The 19284-nt window shown below is 37.9% G+C and overlaps 1 protein-coding gene and 2 non-coding genes across 3 annotated transcripts in view; 1 reads left to right on the top strand and 2 right to left on the bottom strand.

The window, feature by feature from the left end:
- Positions 1–19284, bottom strand: part of LOC138704258 (uncharacterized) — a 499259-nt gene that overhangs the window by 152416 nt on the left and 327559 nt on the right. The window lies entirely within an intron of this gene.
- Positions 15552–15623, bottom strand: TRNAS-GGA (transfer RNA serine (anticodon GGA)). The gene has a single exon. It is a non-coding gene; the product is annotated as a tRNA-Ser (tRNA).
- TRNAS-GGA (transfer RNA serine (anticodon GGA)) lies at positions 15884–15955 on the top strand. Its single transcript has one exon. It is a non-coding gene; the product is annotated as a tRNA-Ser (tRNA).

The following is a 19284-nucleotide window of genomic DNA, read 5'->3' as shown; positions in this document are numbered from 1 at the left end:
CATAGAATGTTATACAGAACTCTGTTATTTAACAAACACACTTTGAACTACATAAAACTACTGATATCAGGGATAAAACGCAGAATATGTAACGCACACTCTGGCTTCTACCCGCTCTGCACAATACACTCTGCGATACGAACAGCTCAAGACCGCGCTTTCGAATGCGCCCTGTAATCAGCATTAGGTGATTCATAGCAGCCCTGTAACGAGCATGGCGGCACGAGGACCGAATATCGTTCTCTGCGCATCAGTCAAATGGGCAAGATTTCTTTGCGCTTACTCTACCGACTTCATTTTTTATCCAGGGTTTTCTCTTAACCCAATATGAGCAAATGCTGGGTAACTATCGGTACCGTACCCCGGACTCATTTCACCGGCATTATCATCTTCATCTCATTCAGACGCTAAATAACCTGAGATGTTAATACAGCGTCGTAAAAAAGCTACTAAAATAGTAGTAACCTTGTAGCTCCCTTACAGTGGCTGATGGTCTAGACCACGGAGCCTAATGTTCCTGCAAGGGCGCTGCTTATAGTGTAAGCGGGCACATTATGCCCAACCTTGGTCTAGACTCTAGACCATCAGCTTGTCACGCACGCGATTCGGGTTCTAGTCCCTATCAGAGCAGGAATTTTTAATTGAAAAATCAATTTACGACACTCGTGGAGAACAAGGTGAAAGTTTATTTGAAATTTTCTTCTCTCCTCTTCGTTTTTCAGTTTTTCCATATCAAATTTCTTCGTCACCTGTCTTCCTGTTATCTTCTTCAGACGAATATCTACTTCGTCTATCAGCAGAACATGATCGGAGTTAATATCCGCTCCTGGTAAAGTCTTTGCATTTTTTAAGCAATTTCGGAATCTTTCCTGTATCAGTATATAGTCTATCTGATATATGCTTTCGTCCCTTGGGCATGTCCATGTATATTTTCTTCGTTTATGTTGTTGAAATAATGTATTCCCAACAATTATTGAATTTCTTTTACGGAAACTCACCAAAGATTCTCCTCTATCTAGAACACACTGTGTAATGGTTTAACACTACGAGAATCCACTTCAAAGATTTAGTACGTATGTTCAGAACATAACATAATTCGGTGGAGTGGATTTATAGATGCATTATTGCATTCCTCCAGGCCATTATTCTGCCTTGAATTTCCGTCTCGTTATTTCGCTTTTTATAACACTAGGAATTCTGCATATAATCCGGAACAATAACGAAACAAACAGATCAACTATAATGTGCTGCATTCTCTTATGTGTGAAATTGGTTCTTGCTGGAATTCGCGCTGCTGTCAACGACCCCTGGGTCACTTGCGTTTGAACAATGTCAAGCTAGTAAAATCATGGAGACCAGGGATCGACGTTATATGTAACTCATAATACAGGGCTATTCAAAAAGAAGGAGCAGATTTCAAATATTTATTTTTTCCAAACTACAAAAGATAGGAACACAATTCCAACGTCCCTGGACAGACGAAAGTATAAATTTTGAACAGTCCGGGTAGAAGTTCCAATCACAGCCGCATTGGCGCTGTGGCTTGTCTGTAGTGAAATGGCGACACAACAGGAAAAAGCATTTTGTGTGCTGCAATTAGCAAAACTGAAGTCCATTATTGACGTTCGACGTGCTTTTCGCCGTCAGTTTAATAAACAACCGCCTCGTCATAAGCAGATTTACCAGTGGCATCGAAAATTCGTAGAAGATGGTGGAGCAAACTGTGAAAGGAATGTCATATCTGGACATGTTACAAAACTGGTTATTTCTCCAACTCATTTTCATGCAAAATGGTGCCCCACCTCATTTTCCCAATGCGGTCCGGCATTATCTGAATGACATCTTTCCGGGACGTCGGATTGGAAGAGGTGGAGAAGATCGTGTTCATCGTCTGTGGCCCCCCAGGTCCCCCGCCCTTACCCCCTGTGAATTTTATCTGTGGGAGTAGCTCTCATAAAAGACAGAGTGTTCGTACCATCCTGTCTTCTAACTCTTCAAGATCTGTGATATCGAATTGTTGAAGCCGTGAATTCCATAATTAGGGACCAGTTGATTCGTATGTGGCAAGAAATGGATTACCGTTTTGATGTTTGTCGCGCAACACGTGGTGTGATTGTTGAGTACCTGCAACCTCATGGACCATAAGACTTTGAAAATTCCTCTATCCAATGATGTGCGGCAAGTGTTTCTAGTGTTTATAGTTTGTTTAAAATAAATATTTCAAATCTGCTATTTCTTTTTGAATAACCCTGTATTACTAATTCTATCTCTCACACTCTTCTATCTATCCAGAGTTACTGACTGATCTTGTCAACAGGTATTCACAATACGTGCGTTCTTTTAGTTTGTAACGTTAGAAAATTTGGTCATGTAACGCCATCACTAAAATTGTTGTTTTGGGATCGACTTAAAGAAAGAATACTTTTCAATTCCCTCTTAATATAGTGAAACCTCTCAAAACTTAGACACGTATGGTTTAGTAAAAAATTTTCCAACCTAACGGGTTGTCCAAAGTAGAGGGAAATTTTTTAGCATGCAATGGAAAGGAAATTACTATACATAATGTTTTGGAACTACTGTATGAAATAAAGTAGATAACTACAATATAAAAAATAGGATATTTCAAGAAGGACCCAACGACACGTTTTTCATTTTATTCTGATTTTGTGTTCGTAATATGGCGGGATATATATATATATATATATATATATATATATATATATATATATATATATGGAAAGTATGACCCAACATTCTATTCGGAACACTAGACAAATGGCGCCAAAACTATCAAATATTTCAAGAAGGGCCTCATTACCGTTATAGGGCCGTTATTGAACTATTGGAATCGCTCTTGAATTGTAATGAGTACCGTACTTTCGCTCGGTTATTTTTAGGCAATGGATACGGGATGACTTAAGGAAAAGTGAAGTTATTTCGTATCAAACTATATGGCACGTGCCGCGTCGTCCTTCTTTTGTGTACCTGGCGAGTACAGCAGCGTACAGAACGAAGGAACCCCGTCCGTTCATAGTAACATTGCAATGCAATGTGTGCAATTGTGTTATCCTCCTCAAGTATTTAGTAGGCGTTCAATATGTTGTGCTGATCCATTCATAATGGCAAAACGTTAAATTCGCTCAGAGATACGAAATGCAATTATGAAGTATGAGAGTGACATTTTATGTATTAACGAAGACAATATCGTGTGTAATATATGTGAAATTGAAATAAAAACCAGAACAACTCAGGCTATAGAGAAACATTGCAACAGTACATCGCACAGGAAATGCGTCGAAATGAAATCTGAGGAACCATCTACATCATTATCATCATCATCATCATCATCATCATCATCATTTAGTTGTGCAGGGCTGACGACATGTGCAACATGATGCTCAGTACAAATATTCCTCTAAAGAAATTGAGTGGTCCCCATTTTAGAGGTTTTCTTCAGAAATTCTCTCGATACAAAAACTGTTTAAGCGATAGGCGAAGACGATTCAGCTTCGACAACTTACGAGAATATATCGTCGTTTACTGCAACGCTGGTAATTGCATCAATGATGACGAGGACTGAACTTGCAAGGTATGTGCTACAGTACGTTATTTTTCTTTTCCTTCTGACTGTACGGAGATACAGTAGCATGTTGACATCGTCTGTTTACGTTTAAAACCTGTTGAGCCAATGGTCTGAATGAAAAAAATGTAACATATAGTAAATGTGCACTTACATTCAACGATAAGTCATCCCTCATCCACTGTCTAATTATTATTATTATTGTTATTATTATTTTATGTTAAGTATGACGGAATCTCCCACATCGTTGTCGGGAACCATTTGCAAGTTTTCATGGTGTAAGTGTAAAAAGAATTCGGCGGATTGCAGATCTCCTGACTCGTAAAAAGAGCCAAAAGGATCAACGTGGTAGAGACAATAACAGACCACGATCAAAATCATAAGAGACACTTTTAACAATCGATAAACTTATCCGTAGCTTCCCATTTGATGTTTGTCACTATGGTTCTTGTGGTTGAAAAAAAAAAAGATTTGTCAGCTAATTTAAATATATTGAAAATGTACACTTTGTATTTTCAAAAATAATATCTAGAGTTTTATCTTACACTATCACTTTTACAAAGCCTATTTTCATGATATGAAATGGAATTGAAATGGAATTTAACTGAGGGGGCCACGGATGACCCAGCACTACGACCTGTTGAGATCTATTGCGCTAACCCTCGATATGGAATGAGTTGCGTGCCACAGATCCCTTACGCGCACCGACCTAACCACATGACTTCCTTAACGACCGGTCCCTACAGCCGACAGAAATCCATATACCATTCCTGCTTCGGCAACTTCCCCCAAGGAACCCCGTCGGTCCGAGGCGAAACTCCTCCCCCGAGTAGGTCCGCCTCGGCTGCTCGTTGCACAAGCCATCCAACGTCGCTGAACTACATTCCACGGAGGCCGGTCGAGAGAGCCAGTAGCATCGAGAGGTCGCCTGTAGAGTGATCTGAAGAACCAGAAACAGGATGATGAGGAAAGGATGATGGGGAGGAAAGGAAGTGGCGAAGATGAGTGGAGTTCCAATCGCCTGATAAAGTTACCTGATATTCATCCATACGAGTGAGGTAAAACCCCCAAAAATACCTCACCCAGGCAACTCGTCCTGACCGGGAATCGAACCGGGATCTGGGTTCGGAGTTAAACTCGCTAACCCCTCAGCCACAACGTGGACTATTTTCATGATAACTTCAACTACTCCTTACTCTTTTGGTAGGCCCATATCAGATGTGCGTACTACTTGTCATAAACTGGAAGCCTCACTTAGGTCAAACAATGGGGATGGGAGGATATTCAAAAGGGATTTGAATGTATAGTAAACAAAGGCTAAGGTTTTTTACAAAACATTAAAAGCAGCTAGAAACTAGACAATTGCGGCTTTATATGTTTCGGATTTATTCTGGGAAGGCAAGACAATGTACTACGTATACATGGTCTGAGAGCACTGCCAATAGGGGCTGTAATGAAGTAGCTTCAACGCTCTATCATTATATAGAAAATAGCATACCTTAAACTGTAAAACGACTGCATGTTTTCACTGATGGTAGTCGAGGGCAAAATTAAAATATAACGATGTTGAGATTTTGGCAGTCACTTATAATAAATGGGAGGTTCACTGAAGTTCTTCACCATTTCCCTGAAAGGAGACACAGTTACCTGCCTTGTGACAGGCACTTTGGCGTGATTGAGAGAAAACAAAGGAAGATAGAAAGAGCTGAAGCTTTTGAAGACTGGAATAGTTTGATAGAAAAGAATATCCTGTTGCAAGAGAGGAAAGAGACATAGTAAAGAACTTCAGTGGAGCACTTACATGCTATTATAAACAAAAGCAACAGTGTGGCGATAAGAAGTTTATGATAAGTGAAAACTTTCTGAGTTCAATGTAAACCACAAAACTACAATGAAGGGCACATATGACGTTGAATGCATTCATAAGTAATGAGTTTAAGATGGTGAAACCAAACATACAAATCATAAGTATGCCCACAGAACCTATTTATGTAAGTGACTTACTAGTGAAAGCTCTAAAACTGAAGGATTTTTTTAAACCATACGCAGTATTTGTGTGTTGAAAATAATCCATATTACTTACAGCTTAAATCTGACGGAGTACAAGCTCTCACCCATAACAGTGGGTTTGACAGTGAATCTGATTAGGGTCTATGGTATTTATTGTTGAATTTCTGTCTTGAAAACTTCATAATAATCAAAGTGTTAAAATAGGTATTTTAGGTTACGTTTGAGAAAGTAGATTTTTTTTTCAGTATGAGATAGGTCAACAACGGCCCTACTACAACTTTCAATTGATTGTAGAAAAGTGGTAATTTCTATAAAAGTGCAATTTTTGTGAAAATATGTTTGCATATACATACATACATACATACATACTTACATACATACACTGTATATACACTCTTTCCAGTACAAGTTTCACACATTAGGATTTTACTGTAGTTAACAGTTTTTTCTCTCTCCTGAAAAAAAGTTTTCTGAAGTTAGGTCCTTTTTTTATTTTTAGTGGATTATTTTACGACGCTATATCAACATCTCAGGTTATCTAGCGTCTGAATGAAATGAAGGTGATAATGCCAGTAAAATGAGTCTGGGGTCCAGTACCGATAGTTATCCAGCATTTACTCATATTGGGTCGAAGGAAAACCCCGGAAAAAACTTCAACCAGGTAACTTGCCCCAACCGGGATTCGAACCCGAGTCACCTGGTTTCGTGGTCAGACGCGTTAACCCTTACTCCACAGGTGTGGACGTAAAGCTTTAGACAAATGACAAATCACAATACTAACATTTTTAAACTACTCCAAAACTTTCAACACTATAGACGTTGACTTACTAAATGCAAAATTAAGAGCACTGCATTTTTCTGATAATGCTTTAGCGTGGTTGGATTCCAACCTTCCTGAACATCAACAGTGCATGTCTATTAATAATGGTTATTTCACTTGGGGTACCACGAAGCCTGGCGTACCACAAGGCTCTGCTCTAGGACCTTTATTATTTTCTATTTATATTAATGATATTTCTTCTAATCTAACATATTGCCAACACCATATTAATGCATACAAATATATCTGCATACTTGACCTAATTACCTAAATAACGCTACAAATAATGATGACTTGAATTCAATATCCTTAGCTTTAGCGTTGATCTCGATGTACTATGAGAGGCAAACTAAAAACCGACGCATGATGATGATAATTAATGTGGTGATAGTGGATTTTCAGTAACGGAAAAAAGTACAACACGAAAATCTACCAGCGAGTATTGTCTTTGTCCATCACAAATTGCACAGGGATGTGCCGGGATCGAATCGGGTTATCGGCGTAAAAACCGATGCTGTAGCCGTTCGATTTGACGTTTTGACGGTGGTCGATTGAAGAAGTCCCTTCTTCTTCCCTGTCCCTTCCAGAAATCAGGTATTTGTGAGGATCGGAGGAGAAAGCTTTATTGTTCAACGATTTCCTGACTTTAAATCCATTTCTCACGCGTCACTGAACCACTGAAATATTATCTAATATATTAAAGCATTCATCACTTCAATTTGTCGGTACTCTTATAGAAAAATAGTAGCCTATTCAATTGAAAAGTCGTCAGATGCTTTTAAATGATCTTTAGCATTAGGTTGAATAATTTTGCAAATCAGACGATGAAGTCGTCCGGATTAGCCTGGCGTAGCGTATCCAACAGAGTAGGCGAACATTGTGGCCTTATTAAATTCAATACACGAATAGCTATTTATTGTAATTTTATGTAAAATCAAGTACTTGAACTGTGCCATTATAAAAATAATTACATTCCAATAAACTGCACTGCTTAAGCCATAGCCTCTGTTATTTTGATATTTACGAGACGAGTATAAAGTTTATAGTCACTTCACAGCAACATGCTGAAATTCGTCACAACCCACTGCCGGACTCTAGATAATAAAGAAAGTTAATGGTGAAGTATTTTAGTTATGCAAGGCACTACAGAAGTCACTTACGGAATCTGGTAAGAATTTGACTAACTCTACATGCATGACGGATACTTGTTGGGAATTAATAATGTATGCCAGGATTTTAAGGCAGTTATGAATAGGCAATTCCTGGAAGTATGTACTTTATAATATAGTATTATAAATTCTATTAAATCCAGTTACGACAGCTTCCAAGAGGAAGATGTTTTTTCTGAATCTAAGTTCACAGAATCTTATTTAAGATTCACTATGTATCAACAGATGTTGGCGTCATTGACTATTCTGTCCACTGAACAAGACACTGAATTAGATCTGTTACACCCCTCAACAAAAATAGTAAAAAATGGTACCTATATAAAACAGAAAACCTATTGTAAGTTTGAATAATAATGTGGTTACAGTCTTTTGTTTTGAGAATACCTGTATTCATTTACTGCAATTGTAAGAGTGTAAAATACAGAATGGACCGCTGGAATGCACCTAATTTCAATTGAATGCGACTGGTGAACGGTTAAAGATAGAACCTTACGATAAAGTTTATATGAAAGGAAAACTCAACAAGTTTCGAATCCTATCGGTAGATGGTGCGCAGACACGATTAATTTTCGTAGATTGTATCGATTGTCAAAATGGCGACACCGCAGATGAAAGAGCAAACTGTGTTGTGGTATGCGGAGTTTAAATGAATTGTTAGAGTTCAATGGGAGTACAGGCGAATGTTTAACCATTATGCTCCAACTGCTAAAAGCATTAAGAAGTGGCACGATACATTTTTAGCTACAGGATCGGTGTTGAAGAAGCATGGTGGTGGTCGTAGAATATCCGACGAAATGGTTGCAAATATTCACGCCGCGTATGAGCGAAGCTCGCGGAAGTCATTAAGAAGAGCTTCGCGGGAACTTCAAGTACCAAAATCAACATTGCAACGAATTGTCCACAAATGTCTCAAACTGCACGCATACAAAGTGCAGTTAATGCAACGTCTGGAGCCGGATGACAAACCCAAACGAGTGGAATTCGCCAATACGATTTCTTTCTCAGAGGCTACGTTAAAGATAAAGTGTACGCCACCCCAGTCAGGGACCTTCGTGATCTTCGGGAGCGCATCATAGAGGCTATTGAGAGCATTCCAGAAGACATGCTCCAACGTGCTTGGCAAGCATTCGTTCATCGCCTCAATATCGTCACAGTGACAGCCGGAGCTCACGTAGAGATATGGGGATGTGCATATCGAAACATGTTGAGTTTCCCTTTCATATAAACGTTACTGTAGGTTTCTATCTTCAACCGTTTACAAGTCGCATACAATTGAAATTAGGTACATTCGAGCGGTCTACCCTGTATGTTTAAAAAAAATATATTTATATATCGATCGTTCTTTTAGTTACATTTATTATCAAAATTCCCACAATTTACTTTGTACTCGAGTTTTAGACATAGATATGCACATTAGCAACGAAAATCATTTGAAATAGTCACTCCGATTTTGATTGTATAGCACCAGGAAAGCAGATACTGAGGTCGGAAAAGTTCAAAATACCATATCAAAATCAAATTGGTTTAGGTAACAGCAGAAGGGACGTAAAGAAAAATGGTGGGGCTAATCATTGTAGAAAGGATCGATGTTCTAGTATAATAGTACATTATGCAACGAGCCTATAATGGTAGTAATTAAGACGCGAGTATGTTGTTTATGAAACGAGCGCAAGGAAGTTTCATAATTTTCATACAAGCGTCTTAATTAGCATTATAGGCAAGTTTCATACGACTTTTTATGCTCGACCATATTTCTAACTTGAAATTATTCATAAGTATTCATGTTATGGTTATGTAAGTGAGGAGCGGAACTGACCTGAATTGTGAGATGTGCGCAGACGTGAAAGTATTGATTTTTTCCGAAACACGAATGTCATTGACCTTGATATAATCTAGAGAATAACATGATTTTTTTAGTAGGTTATTTTACGACGCTTTATCAACATCTTAGGTTATTTAGCGTCTGAATGAGATGAAGGTGATAATGCCGGTGAAATGAGTCCGGGGTCCAGCACCGAAAGTTACCCAGCATTTGCTCATATTGGTTGATGGAAAACCCCGGAAAAACCTCAACCAGGTAACTTGCCCCGACCGGGAATCGAACCCGGGCCACCTGGTTTCGCGGCCAGACGCGCTGACCGTTACTCCACAGGTGTGGACAATAACACGAATATTAGGCTTGATATAACCTGGAAATTGATTTAGAATTGAAAAACGAGATGACAAATTGAATTTATTTGAATATTATTTACAATTAACGCTAATTATTATAGTAACAAAACATAACCTTCTGCGACAGTATTGGATTTCCAGCCTCCGTGACTTTTCGCTAATTGTCTTTCGATTGCATATCCGAGAATAATCGATACTTGCGGTTTTATAATGGTACAATCAGTACAATGGTGATTTCTCATTGGCTGAACGATTGAATTATAATGAATAGATGTACTTTAATGAGGTGCATTAAAGGGTTACTACCAGGTGTATAATTACTACATTTCGGCAAGGTCGAGCATAAAATATATTGTAAACAAAATAACGACAATGGATGCGTTAAGGGGGAAAGTATACATGTTGTTCAAATACATACTGTGCAGAAACTGGTTTGTTAAGTTTTATATTAATGATTTAATTTAATTTAATTTCTTTTTTCGTTAAGGGCGTCATATCTGAGATGAGTTTTAAGTTTCAGAGTTTTCATTGAGTATATTAGTAGTAGTAGTAGTATTTATTTTAGTAGTAGTATTTATTTATTTAACCTGGTAGAGATAAGGCCGTTATTACAAATAACATTACAATTAGTATTAAATTTACAATTACAATTACAATAAAATCAAAGTACGAAGAGATTACCTGAATAATTAAAGCTAGATAATTTATCAGAGAAACAAAGAATATTTTATATTTACTGAATTACAAATTAAATCTAGAATAACAAAATTTTATAGTGATGAAATTACTGAATATTGAAATATTTTGTGATAGATTAAAGAAACTATTTACAAGAAATCAATTACTGACCAAGTGGCTAGTAAGTTTTCGTTTGAATTCAATTTTATTTCGACAGTCCCTGATGCTAGCAGGTAGCGAATTCCAGAGTCTTGGCAGGGCTACTGTGAAAGTAGATGAGTATGAGGAGGTGCGATGGGATGGTATTGTTAGTATTGTTTCATGACGAGAGAGTGTGTTCAGATTATGGTGAGAAGAAAGGTAAGTGAAGCGAGACGACAGGTACGAAGGAATAGAAGAGTTCAATATTTCGAAGAGAAAGAGAAGTGAATGTAAATTTCTTTTCTTATCTAGTTTAAGCCAACCTATTGCTTCCAGGGATGGGGTAATATCATATTTACGAACATTGCGTACAAAACGTACACACAAATTATGAGAACGTTGAAGTTTCATTTTGTCGTCGCTGGAGAGGTCAGTCAGTAAAATGTCCGCATAGTCGAAATAGGGAAATACAAGTGACTGCACAAGGGACTTTTTTTAAGCAAGAGGGAAGATGAACATTTATCCTTTTTAGCACATGGATAACAGAATATACTTTTCTGCAGGTTTCTGTGATTTGCATGTCCCAGTTGAGATTATTATCCATGTGAATGCCAAGATTTTTTACTGAAGAACTGAAAGGGATATGCACTGTACTTACTTTAACAGGGGAAATGTCGAGGTGTTTTACAGCGTCGGTTTGCCGTTTGTGTCCTAATATTAATTGCTTGTGTCTTTCCAGGATTAATTTTAAGACGGAGTTTCTTTGTCCATGTCACAATCGAGTCAATGTCTTCGTTCAATTTATCTATAGCGTCATTTACTCGGTCTAAGCGGGAAGAGATGTAGCATTGAAGGTCGTCAGCATACAAGTGATAGTTACAATGCCTTACAAGAGATGTAATATCATTGACATATATTGTGAACAACAATGGTCCGAGTACCGACCCCTGTGGTATACCTGATGTTAATTCAAGCCAGGAGGAGCTTCGATTCCCGGATACAACACATTGTTGTCTTTCCCGTAAGTAGGATTCGAACCAACTCACAGCAGTCTCTGACAAATACATATTTCTCAATTTATGGGTGAGCAGGTCAAAATTTACAGAGTTGAAAGCTTTGCTAAGGTCAAGAAGTGTTGGTATTGTTACTTTATTAGAGTCGATTGCTTCACGAATGTCTTCGGTCACTTTAAGTAGAGCAGTGCTTGTGTCGTGTCCAGCTCTGAAACCTGACTGATACTTGTCGAATAGTTTGTGTTCGTTCATGTAGTTAGTAATTTGTCTGTGTACGATTCTTTCCATTGCTTTTGAAATGGCTGGCAGGATACTTATTGGTCTATAGTCGTTCGGGTCGGTGGGAACTTTGACTTTTGGAAGAGGAAGAACGAAAGCTTGCTTCCATATTTTAGGGAAAGTTGAAGTGATTAAGGAACTATTAATTTATGTGCAATCGTAGGCATTACTATCTCTTGCATTTTCTGTATAAGTATTATGCTAATGTTGTCCGGCCCTTGGGCTTTTGTCTTGATGCGTCGGATGGCTTTCATTACGTCAATGGGAGTGACGTCGGTAAAATAGAATTTGTCTCGAGTTGGGGGAACTGAGTCAGGCAAAACTGTGTCTTGTTTCGTTGTGTCGTTTAAGCTCGGGTCCTTTACAAAGTGTTCGTTCAAGCGGTCAAATGGGATGGGAATGTCTGCTTGTTCACTAGCCCTTCCAAGTCCAATAACCTTCAGATTTTTCCATAATTCTGAAGGGGTTGTGTTGGGCTCTATAAGTTTGTAGGAGTATTTCAGTTTAGCGTTTCTTATTAGTTGAGTCGTTCTATTTCTTAGGTGTTTATAGGAATTAAAATATTGGTCGTTTTTGTTGCGGGTGTATTTTCTATAAGCTAAGTCGCGTTCGAACATCAGGCTACGTATTTCAGTCGTCATCCAAGGGGCTGGGTTCCTTCTGGTACGTTTGGTCTTTAATGGTGCGTGTTTGTCATAAAGTTGAAGTATTAACGTATTGAATAAGTCTACTTTCTCGTCTACAGTTCGTAAGGTCCAGATCATGTGCCATGGAAGTTGTGCAGCGTCTTCTTTCAGTGCAATGTTATCTATTCTTTTAATATATAAAATATATAAAATAAATATATAAATATATAAAATAATATATAAAAATAAAAAGCACCACTTTCTCACAACATTCTAATACTGTACTTTCGCTATACCTGCTACAGTGAGAAAGAGAAAACGGGGTGAACTTATTTGAGGCGCCCAGTAGGACGGTAAGCGCGTCCCGGAACAGGAACCAGTCTCCAGCGAGAAGTAAGACTTCCACCCTTGTTCCCATGACAATAGAACAAACGCCAGGCGAAACAATGAAGTTCTTACTGGGCTGGGCTAACACATTTATAAAATAATAATACAAAAAAAAACAAAGAAAAACCCGCCGGTCGGGCGGAAAACAAGTTAGTCCCGCATTCCTCTTATGGAATGAAAAACTCTTTTTCGTCCCATGCGCTGTGATAAATCAATGTGCGGGCTGCAGCATGTAATTATGCGGATCCTAATCACCATCATCGGTGTCAGCCGTTACATGTATACATCCCATTGTTAACGAGGCGTGCAGCGACACCGCCGTAACAAGCCGCCCACCACTAAATGTGGCGCACGGCATTATACAAGCCTGGAAGCGGGCAATGCTCGCCTCTATTAGAAGCTTTGGGATTCTTTATGTAGATTGTAGCGAAACGAAAGATATTACAGAATAATAATAATAATAATAATAATAATAATAATAATAATAATAATAATAATAATAATAATACTTACTTACTGGCTTTTAAGGAACCCGGAGGTTCATTGCCGCCCTCACATAAGCCCGCCATAGGTCCCTATCCTGAGCAAGATTAATCCAGTCTCTATTATCATATCCCACCTCCCTCAAATATATTTTAATATTACCTTCCCATCTACGTCTCGGCCTCTCCAAAGGTCTTTTTCCCTCCGGCCTCCCAACTAACACTCTGTATGCATTTCTGGATTCGCCCATACGTGCTACATGCCCTGCCCATCTCAAACGTCTGGATTTAATGTTCCTAATCATGTCAGGTGAAGAATAAAATGCGTGCAGTTCTGTGTTGTGTAAATCTCTCCATTCTCCTGTAACTTCATCCCTCTTAGCCCCAAATATTTTCCTAAGCACCTTATTCTCTAACACCCTTAACCTATGTTCCTCTCTCAAAGTGAGAGATTTTTTGACAGCAGACTAGATGACAAAAGCTTCTCAACCGAATAATAACACGCATTTCCCATAATTATTCTGCGTTTAATTTCCTCCCGAGTGTCATTTATATTTGTTACTGTTGGTCCAAGATATTTGAATTTTTCCACCTCTTCGAAGGATAAATCTCCAATTTTTATAGTTCCATTTCAAAAAGATTGAGGGAGATTCGAACCCTGAGCTACTACTATCAACTTGTTCAACAGACCAATGCCGTAACGACTTACGCTACTGTGACTGTTAATAATAATAATAATAATAATAATAATAATAATAATAATAATAATAATAATAATAATAATACGCTACTGTGACTGTTAATAATAATAATAATAATAATAATAATAATAATAATAATAATAATAATAATAATTTGTGAGGCGAGAGGGAACAAGACCTATGGGGAGGCCGAAACGTAGATGGGAGGATAATATTAAAATGGACTTGAAGGAGTTGGGCTATGATAGTAGAGACTGAATTATTCTTTGTCAGGATAGGGACCGATGGGGGCTTATATGAGAGCGGCAATGAACCTCCGGGTTCCTTGAAAGCCGTAAGTAATAATAATATGAATGGGAGAAGAGTTCGGGGCAGAAGAAGATATCAGATGATAGACGATATTCATATGAGGAGACAAAGAGGAAAGCAGAAAATAGGAAAGATTGGAGAAAGCTAGGTTTGCAGCGAAAGACCTCCCCATGGGCAGAACACTGAATGAATGAATGAATGAATGAATGAATGAATGAATGAATGAATGAATGAATGAATGAATGAATGAATGATCTTAGCAGATATGAGACATTGAAGTGTTTTTCGGATCTGGCCATCTACCCGTATCTTCTGTATTATTTATTATTATTATTATTATTATTATTATTATTATTATTATTATTATTACTACTACTACTACTACTATTATTACTGTTCACTTCTTAAACGCACGTAAATTACGTAAATATGGTTCAGCCTATTATATTTTTGTCTCTAAATGCAAGTTAGTACAATGGAATCTCAGAAGTTTTTGTGAAATCAAAGAGCCATATCTCCGTAACCGTTCGAAAACGGACCTATATTCATATGAACTTTTTCACTCAGAATGACTTCAGAATTCACATCCTAAATTTTTTACCTTTCCTCGTGAATCACCCTGTATATGTTCTAAGCTACATGAACCAAAAACTGGTATCTTAAAAATCAGTTAACCTTCTGACACGTTCTTATAATGTGAAGCGATTTTTTTCAGTATCATAAATGTAGCTATAAACATAAAATTGTCGGAGCTGCGTTTCGGCTTCACTTCAGGAAAGGCATGGGAAAAACAATCTTGTCAATTGCACCCGCTGCCAGTTCTGGAGACAAGCATTTAGAAAAGGTCTTAAATCAAAAATCTCCCTTTCTTGCGTTTCCGGATCCGATACTGCGAAACTTCCCCCCCCCCCCATTTATAATAGGATTTACACGGTAGAAACTCCAACAATTTCGAATATGTAATTAACATTTTTGTCCTCCAATGGCACGTACTTCACTGTGTGTCATTCACAAGCGTCTCCATCTAGGAGTGACGCGTCGAAGCTGTTGTTCTTTTTGCAGCAGATTTGTAATTATGAAGTTTCGATCATGTTCATAAAGAGGGCTGAAAGAAAAAGTTGTATTTAAAAATTAAAAAACTTATTTGAAACTGATGAGAGAGAGATGGAACGGAGAAAAATTCTCTCCGGCGCCGGGATTTGAACCCGGGTTTTCAGCTCTCCGTGCTGATGCTTTAACCACTAAGCCACGCCGGATACAATCCCGACACCGTTGAGAATCGTCTCAGATTAAGCTCCATCTCTTGGGTTCCCTCTAGTGGCCGCCCTCTGCACTACGTCATAGATGTCTATGCACGCAGGACCGAAGTCCATACATGTGTAGAGGTGCACTCAGATGAGTGACTGGTTGGCCGGGGTCCGACGGTATGGGCGCCGTCTTTAAATCACAAAGTGATTTATTACGCATATCATATGGAGCTTAATCTGAGACGATTCTCAACGGTGTCGGGATTGTATCCGGCGTGGCTTAGTGGTTAAAGCATCAGCACGGAGAGCTGAAAACCCGGGTTCAAATCCCGGCGCCGGAGAGAATTTTTCTCCGTTCCATCTCTCTCTCATCATCTGAGAAAGCAGAATATCTGCATGGAAATATCATATGTACTTCGGTACATCAAAATAAATATTATTTGAAACTGTTTTTATACTGTTTTAAACAGTGCCAGGAACTAGAGCATTTTTTAAATGTGCTGTTGTTGTCATCGTCGTCCTCGTCGTTAACTAATGCTGAGTTCTTGACAATAAAGTCATTAACTCCCTTGCTCTTCAATATTTCTCACACAAAGTGGGTTTAGAGGAAAGGGTTGGACATCGCTCAAGATGATTCTGTTCTATTTATTCCTGAAAATTGCACAATGGACAAAGTGGCGAAGAAAAAATTCCAATATTGTTCGAAGTTTTGACAGTCATACAGTAGCGTGCAAATTAATCCGAACACTCAAACGGGATAAAAAAAAGGATCTAAGACATACCTCAGTAATCTATGTGGCCTCCCTTGTTCCTAATAACAGCTCTGAGACGATTTGGCATGGATTCCACTAATTTCTCACAAATATTCTTCATTTCTTCATCGCGAAACCTTACACCAATGAGGGCAGAAATCATCTTCTCCTTTGTAGAACAATCCATTTTTTGCATTCTTCTTTTGCAAATTGACCACAAGTTCTCAATGGGGTTGATGTCGGGTGAGTTGCCTGGCCAGGTAAGTACCTGAATATTCTTCTTGTTGAAGAATTCTGTAGTTTTTCGAGACGTATGGCATGGTGCCAGGTCTTGTTGGAACACACCTCTGCCATCCGGAAATATTTTTGCAGCTGGGGTACGATTCTGGTTTCCAATAAGTGAATATATTGTCAGAATTCATCATTCCCTTGATAGGTATTAATGCTCCAGGCCCTTCATGTGTAAAACAACCCCAGAACATTACTTTAGGGGGGTATTTGGGTGCTTGTTGGAGATGAGCTGCTGTTACTTTTTCGGATCCTTTCCGTACAGTACGTAAGAAACACGGTGGCCGTGGACCTCGAAATGAGACTCATCGGAAAAAAGTACATTCTTCCAGTCATTCACTGTCCAGTGTTGATGTAATTTTGCCCACATTAAGCGTTTTTTGCACATAACAGGGGTTAGCAGTTGCTTCTTAATAGGCTTACGAGCCCTTCGTCCAGCTTCCAAAAGCCTACGCCGCACTGTTGTGATGTGAATATTCACCCCAGTGGTAGCCATTAACTCGCGGGTTAAGTCGACAGCAGTTAGTCTAGGATTTAATTTACTTTTCCTGACAATTAAACGATCATCTGCAGGTGAAGTCTTCCTTTTCCGGCCACAGTTTCCTTTTTTCTGGGGTGTGATGGATCCAGTCTCCCTGTATCGTTTTATGATCGAATTAACAGTAATCAAACCGATGTGACATTCTGCAGCAATTTGCCTCTGTGTCACAGAAGAATGCTCTGCTAATGTTATAATTTTAGACCGTTTTCGTGGAGTTGTATGCATTTGTGAAGACGACAGAATGTACACAGGATTGCAGTATTAAGTCTTCAACACAACTGAAATGCTTATAAGTACAAAACGACAGGCAAAATGTCACATATTATAAAAAAATAATAACGACAGACCTTCAACAATGGAATTACACGTACTACAGATGTCAATTAAAGCGGTATGAGCAGCTGTGATAGAAAATGTAAAAATATGTCGTGTTCGGATTAATTTGCACGCTACTGTACCTTGTGAGTAACTGAACTTTTCCTTGAATACTCAGGAATTATATTTTGTACACTGAGACTCTCCCATCTTTTATTACTTGAAATTTCGTGGAATTGGTTGATATTTTGAGTCGATTAATCTTGTAACTGTTGAAAATGATAAAAATGACATGGTTTTATTATTTTTCTTTAATATTAAACATCTTTTAAGAGGTGCCAGATAGATGTTGTAAAAATTAGCGAAATTATAGATTTTTAAAGAAAAATTCGCGAAACCGACATTTTAGATATTTTAAATTTATCGCGTTGTTTATTAAATTAAATAAGGTTATCTGTTCATAAAATTAATATCCTACTAACTAAGAAAATACATTTTATGAAACTTAATGGTGAATTTCATAAAAAAAAATTGTATTTCCAAATTTAACCCAGTTTGATTTCTTATATTTTTCTGAAGAGCTATTATTTATTAAAAGTGAGAAATCATTTTTAATAATATTACAAAAAAGCTTTACAGTCCAGTTTTGAATTGTACAAAGTTATAATTATTCTGATTTTATTAAAACACTGAGGCATCTGTTCCTGTTGTTTGACCATTTGTGGTTCATTGTGAGCTTAAGAGGGATTATTCCACGTGGGCAGAAGCTAATTGTACACATATTTTCACCTCTTTTAAATAAACATTGTTTTTTTAATGGAGGTTCCTCAACATCAGAATTTCGCTTCCAAAAATATTTAGACAGCATACTTACAACACCGATTACTTTGTATTTACCGTTTATTACTTAGACCACACAACAGAAACACAAAGGCACATATTTCCAATCAAATTGAATATCCGGATTTCTACTTTCTTTTGTTGCCACTCCTGACTATCGATTAGTGAACAAGTGACCATGATTGAATGGTTAACTTGCATGTCTTTTTCGTACACTCAACAATCAAAACATTTCATGACTAGAAGTAGTGTTTGGTGGTTTAATGCAGTGGTTCCCAACCTTTTTTGACTGACGATACATTTTACTGAACGTCCACGATATCGCGACACACTTATTTGTTTTTTATTAGTAATAATACTAATATAATAATAACAATAACAGTCACAATGACTTTCATAACGGCAGTTCTAAATGTCTTTTTAGTTTATTAGACATCATCGACTGATTTGAGAAAACTTTTCCGTATATAAGACACTCGGGATTTTGTTTATATTCATCTCCACGCCACGTAAAACCATATTGCAAGTATTCATCGCTGTATTTACGAAACGCAGTTCGTTTTTGTGAACTCTGAGGGAATTTTCGCTCACATTATTTGAATTAGCACTGCTGTGATCTAACCCAGAACTCGAATCAGATTGTCTTTTTCGAATTCAAAATTTGTCCCTGATAAAAAATCTAAATAGTGCGACTATTTTATCAAAAGTGCTTTATCACCCGCTCACACGTAGGCCTACAATACACTAAAACTGAGCAATATGTTCTGACGATTCTAAACTCTGTTTATTACTAAGTGGGAAGAGTAAACGAATTACTAAGCATTGTTGCCAGTGTTCACTTTCATTCGAATTATCGCCAGGCAGAAAAACTGAACTCAACATTGTTGCAGGTCTTCACATTTCATTGGTAAAGTCTGTCTCAAAATAAAATGTA

The sequence above is a fragment of the Periplaneta americana genome, chromosome 8 (genome assembly GCF_040183065.1).
Source record: "Periplaneta americana isolate PAMFEO1 chromosome 8, P.americana_PAMFEO1_priV1, whole genome shotgun sequence".
In the NCBI taxonomy this organism is placed as follows: Eukaryota; Metazoa; Arthropoda; class Insecta; order Blattodea; family Blattidae; genus Periplaneta; species Periplaneta americana.
The sequence above is the reverse complement of the archived record's forward strand: the minus strand, read 5'-3'. Positions and strand labels throughout refer to the sequence as shown.